The sequence below is a fragment of the Anopheles funestus genome, chromosome 2RL (genome assembly GCF_943734845.2).
Source record: "Anopheles funestus chromosome 2RL, idAnoFuneDA-416_04, whole genome shotgun sequence".
NCBI lineage: Eukaryota > Metazoa > Arthropoda > Insecta > Diptera > Culicidae > Anopheles > Anopheles funestus.
The window spans coordinates 23,533,521-23,546,535 of NC_064598.1; the positions used below are offsets into that span (position 1 = coordinate 23,533,521).

At 41.2% G+C, this 13,015-nt stretch overlaps 1 protein-coding gene across 2 annotated transcripts in view; it reads right to left on the reverse strand.

Moving 5' to 3' along the window:
- The window catches only part of LOC125761396 (uncharacterized), a 128,611-nt gene that overhangs the window by 97,846 nt on the left and 17,750 nt on the right, over positions 1 to 13,015 (reverse strand). The gene's annotated exons all lie outside the window — the stretch shown is intronic.

Below are 13,015 nucleotides of genomic sequence, written 5' to 3' on the forward strand. Positions count from 1 at the left end.
AACAAAAAAGAAAAAAAAAGGTGTCCGTGAGGTGTAGTATATCCGATAGTTTTCCACTTAGCAACGGGGTACGCTTTCGGTACGGCTTTCAAGGGCGGGTTTTACCTATCCTACACAAAAGCGCAACCCGGAAAAATGGACGAACGTGAGCTCCGTGCGGGCGTTGCACATCGTACATCATTGGATTTATGCTTATTTATTATTCCATTTCACGTATCTGAAAGCAGTAATCGCTCCAGTCTGCATATTGATGTACTTTTATACGGCACGGATGCTTTTTGTCCGTTCGGAAGGAAAATCGTTTTCCTGCTCGGGGTGGGTGGAGCGGTGGTGCACCTCGTTTCGATCTAGGCGGGGTATTAAAATGGCGGCTTGGAACAGGTAGGTCAAGGCATTGGAGGGATGAAAAAGCATTTGAAAAATCACCATTCGACCACCAACCACCACCAGGCTGCCGGATACGGCTGGTGTAATAGTGAGGGGTGATTTTGGGGGTGGTTGGGTGGAGTGTGAACGAATGATAGGTGAGTCGAAAAGTGGAACTCTCACTATGGGAATCAGCACTACAACCAGTGAGTGTTGGAAAAAGGACAATTTGAGGAATATTATATAAAAATATCAATGGCAATAATTATTGAAGCAAAGCTGCATTGTTTTTTGAAGTGGTATTTCAAATTTAGCAATTAAACTATTTTGAACAAAAAACTTGTTTAACTTGTTTAAAAACCAATCGCACAAGAAATATGACAACTTACTCGTGTTCGAATTGCCTCAGGTATCTCTACATGTCTCGACACGGTTGAAGCCAATACAAATACACAGGATTTTCCTGAGATTATCTCTAACAATAATCCGACTTTCTCAGTATTTTCATCCCTGTCTCCCAGCAAACATGCGTGAGGCTAACGAGATACAAATAGTTTTTCTAACATAAAACTCATATATGTTCTCCCACACAAAACTCGAATGACATCACAGTTGGAAAGAAACATACCAAGAATACAATACAGAAACAGAATCATCCACTTATTAGGGATTCGTCGATAGCATCGTTTATTTTTAGCATAAGGCTCACTCTCAAAATTATGTCCTCATAGAGGAAAGAATTAATTTTCGTTATTGAAATTGTTAGTTTTAGGTTTAGAAAAAGAAAGGATAATTTAAAAAAAGGAAAACTAAACGTTGTTTCATTTCACAAAAAAGAAAACATTTTAATAAATTAGTCAAGAGAAAATATTAATTGTTTGTTTTTATTAAACCACAATTATATATAAGAAATTATCTTATATCTTATATAAGAAATTTAAAAACAAATAAATTTATTTTTTTAAAGATTTTATTGATCACAAGTTTGCTTGCAAACAAAACCATAGTACTACGTTTCCTTTACATGCCATAACCTCACATCGTACGACCATCGGTTGTTCTACTGTTCGGGTTCATTCCGAATGATTTAGCCCATTTTTACCATTCCCATTGGGGTTTTGGTGAGAAAGCGATGTACGGCAACTTCCGCTAGAGACTTTCCTGAAATAGAGCTGCAACATACTACTAAAAAATACAACGAGGAAACACAAATGTAGCATTGCGTTTACCATCTTCAAATCGTGGCTTCGCGTATTTTTTTTGTTGCAGGTGCAGTACCGAGCACCAGTAAAAGCAGCGAATGGGAATGTTACCATTCCCGGATAGAGTGTGCAACCGTGCGCATCGGCTGACCAATGGTCACGATAGTTAAATTTGCAATGTTTCAAACCTTCCCATGGGAGAAACTGCAACTCCATTTGCCGGATGTAGAAGGTGTATGTACACTGAGATAGAGACCGAACGGATCGTTCGTGTCGCGCCAGATCATCACGTACAAGGGATCCTGAATGCTACGATCCGCTCAATCCATTCTGCACTTTATCCACTGCTGAGCCGGGCTGTACTACTAAATCCGTTACGCTTTGGTGAAGCCTGAACCAGGTCAAGATCGAGATAGGGAAGGGCGGGTATAGGTGGCCCACGTGTCCAATGTTCGTACCTGGTGGATTTTCTACCTAGTCCATACTACGATAGGACGGAAAGGAATCAACGAACAAAACAAAACTCCATTCCCACACAAACACACACACCTTGGAAAAAGCAGATGTTTGACAACATAATGGAAGTTTGGGAAAATGGATTCCGGCACGCGCTACCTCATCCATTACGTCAAATAATTCAAATCTATTCATATTTTAGAATGCATCGTTTCCACTGTTGCGCAACACAGCCCAGGGAAGGAACGGTTGTCACAAGGAACACGGCAACTGCAATGTACGCCCGTACGCCTTTGCTTACTAATGATAGTACATAAAAGTCCGTTTGCGAATGCAACGTCATCCGATGTAGAAATGCGCATCATTCGACCTACGCCTAGCAGCATCCGTACCGAAGCGTAACGTTAGCAACGAGTGTTTAATAAACGTTTAGCACAGTTTTTAAGGTTTATCCTTTTACTGCTGGTAGAACTGTCCGGCAGACGTATAGCCGGAGCCCATTCGTACGGTCGTACGCAATCATTCTTTCAGGCGCTCTGAAATTGAAACGAATAGGCTTGTCTTTTGCCTTGAGAAGGCCTACCATTTACGTGCTTTTGGGTTTCTTGTTTAAAGGATTCTGTTTTCTTTCTTGCCCTTTTTTGGTAGTACAGCTGCACTCCATTGCACGTAATTTATGTAAATAAACTTGAAACCAATTCGTTCGAGCCTACCGCCGGTGATGATGGTGTCGTCTGTTCGGTGTATATTTCGATCAGTGTACTGGTTGTAGAGAGAGTAAGAACAGGATCAAACTGTTGAATTCTAGTTCCCTTTTTTCACAAACCGAAGGATACAGAAAATTATTTGCTGCAATTGCTTTAATGTGTAGAGTGAGTTTTACATACCCGTCTGAACGTACCATTGGCAAACATGTATTGCTTCTTATCTACGTACGAATGGGTTTTACCGCAATTCCAAAAATTGCACGTATTGAATACACATTCCAGCAGGCTAATGGATTTCGCAACACCGGAAGCCGTACAATGGATTAGACGATGGTTTAAGGGTCGAATGGAAGAGGGTTTAGTACAATTAAAAAGGATCTTATCCATTGTCCTGCGGAGCATTTTACGTTTTGTATGATCCTTTGATTTAGTAGCTAAATTCATTCGATCATAGCAGTAGAAACATTGTTAGAAGACAATGTTGCAAAATACGGGAACGCGACAGTGGTGCATTATTAGAAGGTAAACTAATTTGCATATTAAAATGAAATCTTATTAAAAGGACCACCCAGTGATGTTGTGATTTAGACCACTCATTCGGCGAACGGCTTATTGCCGATGGGTGGAGATGGAAGATATTACGATTCGATCCTTAAGCCTGTACATCGCACCTTTCCCAGTGTGGAACCAAACATAGTTTGTAGTTTGTTTGTTTTTTTTTCTCGCTCCACCCACAACACCCACACATGTGGTCCGCTTATTAAGTAGCTTCATCTCGTAGCCGGTTGTTGTTTGGTTAAGAAATTGTTTTGCCCAAAAATTATGCATTCAAATCATGCCCGAAGCTATCCGCCCCTGCGGAGGGTGGGAGTGAATTCAATTAGTATTGATCGTACGTAAAATTTGTTGCTTCCTCTCCCTTCGCTGGAGTTCATCCCACCCACATGGAGATTAAAGGGATAGCACCAAAAATGGGTGGGATTTGGATGAAACGGATTAGGGGCAAGTTTGCTATTGTTCGTTGCTCTGTTTGCATTTGGGATGTTGGCGCAAAACAACAACAAAAAACCCTTTCTGCAAACCAATTCTCCATTTAATAATAACTTTCCAGCTTCACCTTAGCATCCCAACATGGATAATGGACGAACTCGTGAAGACCCACCCTCACAGCATGACAGAAAAAAAGGGACGGTCACGGTGTAACTCGCCGGATCACCCACCCACTACGGGTGATTCACGGAGGAAAAAAAAGTTTTGCCAAATCTTCACACAAAATGACAACGGCCACTTGAAATGGCCGGGACCACTGTAATCCAGCGAGAAAGTGTGCATCGCCCCAGGATACACGGTCGGTTACTGGCAGGTAACGCAGCCCCAAAAACTGAACTGTCCCCAAACTGTCACTCCAAGACGTAACATGAAAAGAGCAGCATCAGTTTCATCATCAAGACAAAAGCAACAAACGGGAAATGGTAACAAGAGAAACACGGCGAAAGAAGGCAAAAAAAAGCGAGCCAAAAGCTGTGCTCCAGAAAAACTTTCACTCATAAAATATCTTCATAAAACAAACCATTTAAGCTCTTCATTTATCACTCGACTGTCCCGCTGTGCTGGGGGTCCCGAGTTGCTTTACACGGGCAAAGCATTTTTTTTGTTTGTTTGTTTTTGTTTGCTTCGCTTTTGTTCTTTAGCGAGTTCCATCCTTTCCACTATGTGAGTTTTGTGTGTGCCCTTGCTTCTTTTTTGCCGCTGTCCTGTGCTGTCCTTTACTTTGAATGCTCGAAGGCGAACATCTTCATGCCGTTTGTGTCGTAAAAGTGTAGCAGTACGGTAAGGAAAATCACTTCCACCTTGCCCACCCAGGGGAGTGAGGGATTCCGTTAACTGTGCGGGCTTTTAAGGTAGGAATAAAAGTGAAGCTTTTATGCTACGAACTACGGACGGCTAAAGGAATGGAAGATGTTCGCCATGGAAAACAAGTGAGAGCCCTTTCCAGTCTCCCCCGGGCCAACAACTTTGGGGTGATGAACTTTTCTTCGCGCGCTGTAAAGGATGTTGGACCGAACTGGTCCAGGCGGAAAGGGTTCTCGAACCAACCAGCTACGACACCTTTCGTGCCGGATCAGAAAAGTAAAACTCAAATAAATGCTCATCTTGTTCGTGTCCTGGCAGCTGGATCGTTTCTACCGGTTTGAAGGGTGGGGGCCGATTGCTGCACAAAACCTTGGGTGCCCACCGTCTGTTTACCGGTTTTCCACTCCAATTTCCGAGAGGTTGCCTTAGGCGCTTTCGTTGCGCCTTTGTTCTTCGCTCAACGATCTGCAACGTACGGTTGTGAAGAGGCCCACTTGCGGTAACTGGAGATTTCCGCACGAATCAAGATTTAAGGCAATCGTTCACAATTTTATGGCATTCTTTGCCAAACACGGTGCACTTGGTGCAAATAGCAGTCCTTAAGTGCAGACTGGAGGCGATCGCACGAAGACGATGGAAAAGTGCTAGTACGTCGACATTACCGGCCAAGGGTTCGCACATTTCACTAGAAGCAGTCCATCCTACGGGGAGGAGTGCTAAAGATTAAATTGGAGACACATTTTCTACAGCAACCAGCACAATTTATTCAAACAATCTTTAAGCAAACGCTCGGCTTGGCGAATGCCAGCTAGGCTAACCGGGGGTTAGGCATTCGATACCTCCTGGTCGTTGAGGAGTCTTCACGGTAGAAGCGGTAAGTTTGAAACTAAATTCCTGCTCAAACAATGCACACACACTCTTGTTGAAGAGCGATTTGAAAAGACCCGTAGCTGTTGCAGAGCAGTGTAAGAGAGAATCTTTCGTTTTGCAAGACGACGCCATCGCTTGCTAAAGATGACCTCGAGCCATCTTTCTATGGTTGGGGTGTTCTGGATCGTACAGACGATCGTAAGTTATACACATGCATTGCAACGGTCATCATGGTGGAACATTCAATGCACCATGGCTGTTGTGGAGCATGAAAGTGAATTGTTTTGGCAGATGCTGCTGCCTTTCTTCATAACATTTTACGGTAATCATGCTGGCAAGTAGGGCAATGTCAATAACGTTTGCATCAAACATGGTTTCGGGGGTTGCTGTTGAAGCATTAAATTTCTTGAAGTGATGCTCCATTCAAGAGCTGTTTTTTCTCTTTTTTGTGCAATTTGCAACGTTTGAGTTGTTGACACTTCAGCAATATGAAAGTTAAATGGGATTTAGGAGAAGTGTTCCGTGGATATCAAATTGAAAAATAGCCTATTATTATAAAAAAAAATTATTGTCATTCATGCAGAGCAACTAGTTCGAAGTAAGCGTATTTTCTATATTTTCAAATTAAGGGAAAATGAATGATTTAATGATGATTTAACTAATAACATCTTTCATTTCTCTTTCTTTCTCTTGATGTCTTTTTTACCGACTGCTGTCTGAGTTTTTTCCTCTAGATTAGAGATCCTTTAGATCATGTTGTAGATGTTTAGTACTGTTTAAACATTTCGAAGTTAAAGTTTTGTTTGGACTAAGTGAATGTTTTTGATTCCACTTCTATTTTTTTCCAAGCAATGTACAGAAACAAGAAGTAAAAGTAATCGTATTTATACGAGTAAGATAATTGATCATATTTTACCGTAAAATAGAGGTTTTAATACTCACAAATTTTCAGAAAGGATGGATGGTTGGAACCTATTTCAATTATGAAAGAGAATAACTTTCGAGGATTCGCTAAGAATAACGTTTTAAAAGTTTCGTTTGTTTAATAATTTATAAAAATTATAAATCAAAAACTTTTCAAAAAAAAGTTTAAAAGAACTCCAAGAAATAATATATAATTTCAAGTATTATGTAAGACTTTAATCATATACACTAACAGACTAATCATAAAACATTCCGATCTAAATAACTTTGTCAATTAACAACTGTCTTAAAAATCACAATCCCACTCAAAATACCCGCAAACACTCCGAAGCAAAACGGAACGTTTGCCATTTGTTAGACGCATTTGGGTCGAATGGCTATAATTAAGCATATTTGGGTGACAAATAATTTCGTCTTCATCCTTATATCCACACTGCTGGCCCCCACCTTCGGTTTCAGTCCGCAAGGCGTGATAAATCATAGAAAGTTTGCTTACCCGAGTGAAAACGAGTTATATCAGAGAGTTGGTGCGCTTGGTGCGAAGCATTTTTGTCTGTCACTAACGATGACCAGACGCCCCATACCAACACTCACGAGATGCTTTGTGCCTTGAAAAATGAGCTTTAATGCTATCGGGACAGAAACGAACTTGAACTCGCTTTACGGTGTTCGTTGTGCAACAAAATTCAAGCCTGGCAACGGAAAGATTTTTGCGGTACGAGCCGGCCCGGTAGAATAATACATCCGTGTCAACCCGTTTCGAAACGATACGTACGTACGTCACGGGGACTTATATAGGAAGCAGCAGTTGCAAATCAATAACAATATTCTGTTTGGGCGTTCAGCACCCATCACCGCCATTGCAACGAAAGCAATCTGTATCAGCCCCGGATAATGATTTGGAGCTTGGGAACGATGTGTGTGACATCGGCGCATATTCTGCCTCGTCTGCGTTGTATGTCAAGCTGGTAGCTAGCGGCCAAGGGGGGAGGAGGTGATAGCTGGCATTCACACAAACACAAAGCAAAGAAGTCATGGTTACGAACCCGGGTGCCGAATCCTGCAGCTTATGAACCTGCCAAACGGAAATTGATTTGGAAGCTCGTGATGTGGCGAGATCAATAAGCAAAACCAGACCCGTGGGTATGTGGGGGCGAACGTTTTCTGGCGCCTGGCACAAATAAGGCGTAGATGCTGTGTGTGCCTCTTTGATTGGAGATTCAATTGCACGGTATAACTCCTTCACCAGCCGTTGTGCCACCTTTTGCAGTTCTATTTTCCCAATCGTTGTAGCTGTAGCTGTAGTGTAAATATTTGCCCGAACGGTGTGCTCCAGCAATGGAAGTGGGCTGAAAGAAAAGCAAAAAAAAAAACAACGGCCAAACTAGACATTTGAACGTTCGAGCAACAATGGCACGTTTTTGGCAGCCGTTTCGGGATGAAGCGCCATACGAATGCGCTTAGGTACGTTTGTTTTTGCTGGGAAATCCTTCCGAAAGTGCTCTTGCATCCGACCGTTGTCGGATCAATCGATCGTTCGCTTGTGTGTGGGAGAGGGAGAGAGAGAGACACAGTGTTTAGGGCTATGGATTGGTAGCTTCGGTAAGTTTGATTGGTATTTCAATAAGTGGCAGCCGGCTTTAAGGTGAATCGAGTTTTGATACTCTTCGGCAGGTTGGTTCCAAATGTGGCAAATGTTCGAGCAGAGCAAAAGTAACTCCCGTGCAGGATCTGTGCACCTATTAGGGGGACTATTGTATAGCCTTTCTTTCTTTGTTGGCACAATCTGTTCAATTTCATTCCATATCCTGGCTGATAATATTCCGGATTGTTAAATGCAAAAGGCAAAAAAAACCATGAACACAAGGAAAGGAAGTTTTCAATTTGTAGTCTAACCCGGTTGGATAGTTTCCGGTTTGGAAAATTAATGTGGTTAGTGAGCAAACTTCTTGACAGATTCTTCGTTTCGCTACAAGTCGAACTTTACCCGGTGTCTCATCGTTTCGGGTAAATTTATATTGATTTCCTTCCCCATCCAAGGCACGGTTGAAGAGGCAACGAAGAAAAGAAGGTAAAAAAAAGAAGGATACTTCAAAATACTGCTCGCCAAGTGCACGTTTCCAATCAAAATGTGTCACGCTCTTGACTTTTTAGCCTCCGCGTGTTCGCGGGCCAAGTTGTGGAAAGAACTTCTTTTTTTTCCTTTACGTGCTACACGTTTCCCCCCTGTATACGGTTCGCGAGTGCTAAGTGACACAGGAAATTGTAACGCAGAGGGAGCCGAAGTGGAAATGAAATTTCCACCGACTCGTTACCCCATTCAAGGTGTACCACTTGCCGTATTTGGAATTGGTTTGCAGGAAAGATTCGAAAGGTCGGGGTGGACGAAAGAATTGACAGGTGGCATGGGTACGGGTGGGCACTACTAACCGAACCAATCAAACACTTGAAGGGAAAATTCATCTTTTTGCACGTAGCCGTAGTTTCCCGCGGCCGGGGGCCGGGTTGATCGCAGCGAATGGAGCCGGTGGTGGTGCACACACATTGATGACAAATGGAATGTAAACTCCGGGTGTGGAAAGTTTTGTAAGCTTTCGCCAGTGCCGGTGTGGAGTAGGGCAATTGAATAACACTAACGAACAAATCAATCAATGTCTGCCACGTTCGTGAGCACGTCGTCATTTTTCCGCGACTGTCTTGCACCAGTTCGCTTGGAACATATGTTTTTGTGTTTGGGTTTTTTTTATGTAAAATTGTTGGAAGAAATCATCTGAAGTAAGCAAAAACTTTGAAAAAAGTTGTTTGATTGATTTTAAAATTGTTAAATTTGTGGTGATATTAAAATTAAAGAAATAAAAATAATACAATTAAAGAAGGCATATTCGATAAAACAGGCTCATTTGAAAAGATGTAATATAATACTCTCTATCTCTCTCGCTCTCTCTTTCCCTCTCTCTCTCTCTCTCTCTCTCTCTCTGTCTCTCTCTATTCTTGGTTTAACGACTTTAGGGGTTATGCCATTTATTTCCGACTTAGTAATTTTATTTCACCATGTGGTCGAATAGTTAGTTCTTTCTAAGGGTAGAACTTCTCACTAAATATCTCCCTGCATGAAAACTTATTCAAACAAGCTTCAGAATGGTTTTGAAACATACAAAATAATTAAATTATATATTGCTTTTGTCAGTGATCAGGATTATAGCTACTATTCGTATTGATCAATAAACTCTATTTTAAATTTGTTATTGAAAATATGTTCTGGAAAATGTTTTACGATATATTTTTATTAGATTACTGTAATACATGCAAAGTATGCTTAATTCAATACGAGGAAAAGAAAAACATAAGTACTTGAACAATTACATCAAACAGTAACTTTTTTTTCTCTCCATCAAGTACTATTTATGCGAAGCATGTTCAGCGTACATTGCGTACAATTGCCTTGCAAAACATTTAGCAAACCATTTTACCGTTGAATGCACACATAGAAACCAAAATAGCTGCAAGCTTACATTCACCAGAATCGAAGCAGCATCCGTTCCGAACGGAGACACACCAATTACCGATGTACCGTTTGCGAAACGCATGGACGAATTATTTCTCGGAAAGATTACTGCTCAACTGTTGTTCACCTGATTAGCGTTTCAGGTGTAGTGAATGGGGTGGTAAGCTTTTTCCTCCCCATTCGAACATTCTCAATATAGCTACAGTATTACGGCAAAAGTGCCCTTATATTTCCATTCGAACGATAAGTAGCTCTTTTGCAAAGTGTACAAGTGGGAAAATGGGAACACACAGATCGATCCATCCACTTGTTTCTGTGCCTGAAAAGTAAGGTTTTTGGGAGAAATGTTTCCCGATAGCGGTGATGGTGATGGATGTTGAATGCTGTTCCTGTTGATAAACACGGCTGGATGTATTAATTATGCAAACAAACGGATGAATAATGGTTTAACACGGCATGGCAAATCGTTCTGCCGAGTACACGGAGCAATCGTTCGACGAAGTTTGTGAATGGCAGTGTACAGTGGTACCACCTAGCCGCAACATACATTTCCCATCGGCAGTGACGATGCTACTCATGGAAGATTCGTTATTCATTTATCGATCATCAGTAGCAAAATGCGGAATGCGTCGTGCCGCTCATTCGTTACCAAAGCAAACGGATAGGTCGTATAAAGCGGGACACAAAACTTCTGTCAAGCATGCGGAGCACGTTCGAATGTGAGGGAGGTAGAGAGAATGAGAGAGTGAGAGAGAGACAGAGAGAGAGAGAGAGAGAAATTAGATCAGAAGAAAACCTCACATCATCGTGAGTGGCAACAATTTTCATCAGCAATATTTACGTACTTCCGGCCATACTTTTAGCAGCACATCGTTACCGAGTTCGGTCGATGCTTCGTTAGATAAACTTTCTCATCCCTGCGCTGCAGCTTTCGTAAATCACAAGCACACATACACGTTCACAAGGACACACCTTATCAGCGCATCTTTATCAACGATCTCGTCACCAACGCTGTGGCATTGTGTGCGGGGAGCGTGATGGTTGCAACATTAACGAAAAAAATGTCCATCAACTAGGTCGAGAAGGATAAAACCAAGCACCATCCATATAAAAACGTACCCCAGACTCATTTCTGAGGAGATCGCTAAAAATATGGAAGTTTTTTTTTTTTGTTATTATTGTTGCGTCCTCAGAATAATCGCATTCGTCAGCTTTTTCTTGCATTGAAACGTGTCAGCGAGGGAACGAAACAGACCGATTGATAAAAAAGGGCATTGAAATGATCGTCGGTCTTTATGTTGCTCGGACACGGTTCACTGTGGAGGTTCGTTGGACCGTGCGACAGACTGCAGCCACAGTGTGAAGAATGGCTTATAAATGAGGCCATTTTTGTACATTTTAATGGTCTCTGTTAATAAAATAATGAAATATTTTTTATCTTTGTTTAAACCTGAACATGAATACCAAAGCTAAAATATTGTTTATTGGGGGATGTTTTACATTTTATTCACTACTTCAACTGCGGCCTATGGCCATGGATTAAACTTGAATTGCTATGTTATAACTAAGCTATTATTGTTTTTTACTTAAACGCAAAATACCTAGAAAATAGCTACTCGCATGTTGAGTTTTATTGAACGAGCGTTATTAATCCGTTAAGCTTGTTAGTTGCGTTTTGATAGCGTTGTTTGCAAATCTCTATTTATAAATTGTAAGCAATTCAATTTCAGTTGAATCGTAATTTTAATTAGCTTCATACTCTGTTTGCAAGGAAATAAATCCGCTCTTTATACAGGGAATTATTATTATTATCAAATGTTAACAGTATGCAACATCTGAAAATCTTTATTTCTAAGCTGAACACTTCCATATATGCGTAAAAGTGAGACTATTGAATTAAAAAAATAATGAAATTGATTAAATCTGGCTAGCAAAATAAAGGATACTTATGGCGAAATATGTCAAAATTTGTTGCAGTTACAGTTTTGCAGGTACAAAAAAAGCTTTTAGAAAAGCAGGAAGTAGAACTTACTTTTTTATTTTTACTTATATTGAAGTATTGTTTTATAACGCTATATAAAAGCAAAACATTTTGAATTTGTATTGTTTAATTAAATATACTCAGAGTAGTTTAAAAATAAAAAATCAAACACATAAAATAAATTACACAACACCACCCCAAAAATATCATACAAACACAAAACTGTTTATACTATTTTCCTTTCGTTTTTTGTGATAATTTTTCACCATTTTTTTCTCTCATTGTGCAAAAGGTTACCGACGATTCAGTTTGCCGGGGGAGAGAGGGTTTTTTTTGTTGTTTGCCTCCCCGTACGAATAACGTCCCGAAAATGCTGCACAAACACAACCCCGTTCCAGTGGAAGCAGCTACACCTCCAACCAACTCCAGGGCTGCACCCGGCACTCAACACAAATATAGCCCTGCCATAAAATGCAGTCTGCAGAAATCTGCTGACGGGCTGATGCTGTCGTTATGGGCTGCAGCAGCACCGGGACCAAATCCGGGCATCAAGTGAAAGGTTAAAACGAACAGCAAATATTAAATCAAATTGTCCGCTCCGATGAAGCAGAATTTGGTGTGTGTGCCGAAGCCCAGTTAAGGAAAATCCTACCGAATGCTGCGCCGTGCGGCATTAGAGGTGGCGCAGAAAACAGATGTTGACCTCCCGTCTTTTTGTGCCGTGTACACGCCTGATATACTGCAGTGCATCGGATCAGGTAAGATATATGGCTGTTTGTTCATGATTTGTTGAATTTTGCCACGGTTCGGTGGCCGTGTGTGTGTGTGTTGGCAGAAATTCGACGTGATTTCGAGATTCGCAGCGCTGCTGCGATTTATTAGATCGTATCGGTTTGGAGAGAAATTTCAGGTGGTCGGCTTTTAGCTATGAGCAAATAAAACAAAACACACACACACAAAAAAAGCATTCACCTATTCGCAAGCTATTTATCTGTATGTATGCATCAGGCACCAGGCGCCTCCATTTTGGGTTTCGTGAAACATCGCCTACCGGCCGCATTAAAGTTTGTCGCTGTCCCTTCTGTTGGTTTTCACACGCGCGAATTAATCAAATATGCTTGGACGGCTGGTATCTAAGCGTGTGGTAGGT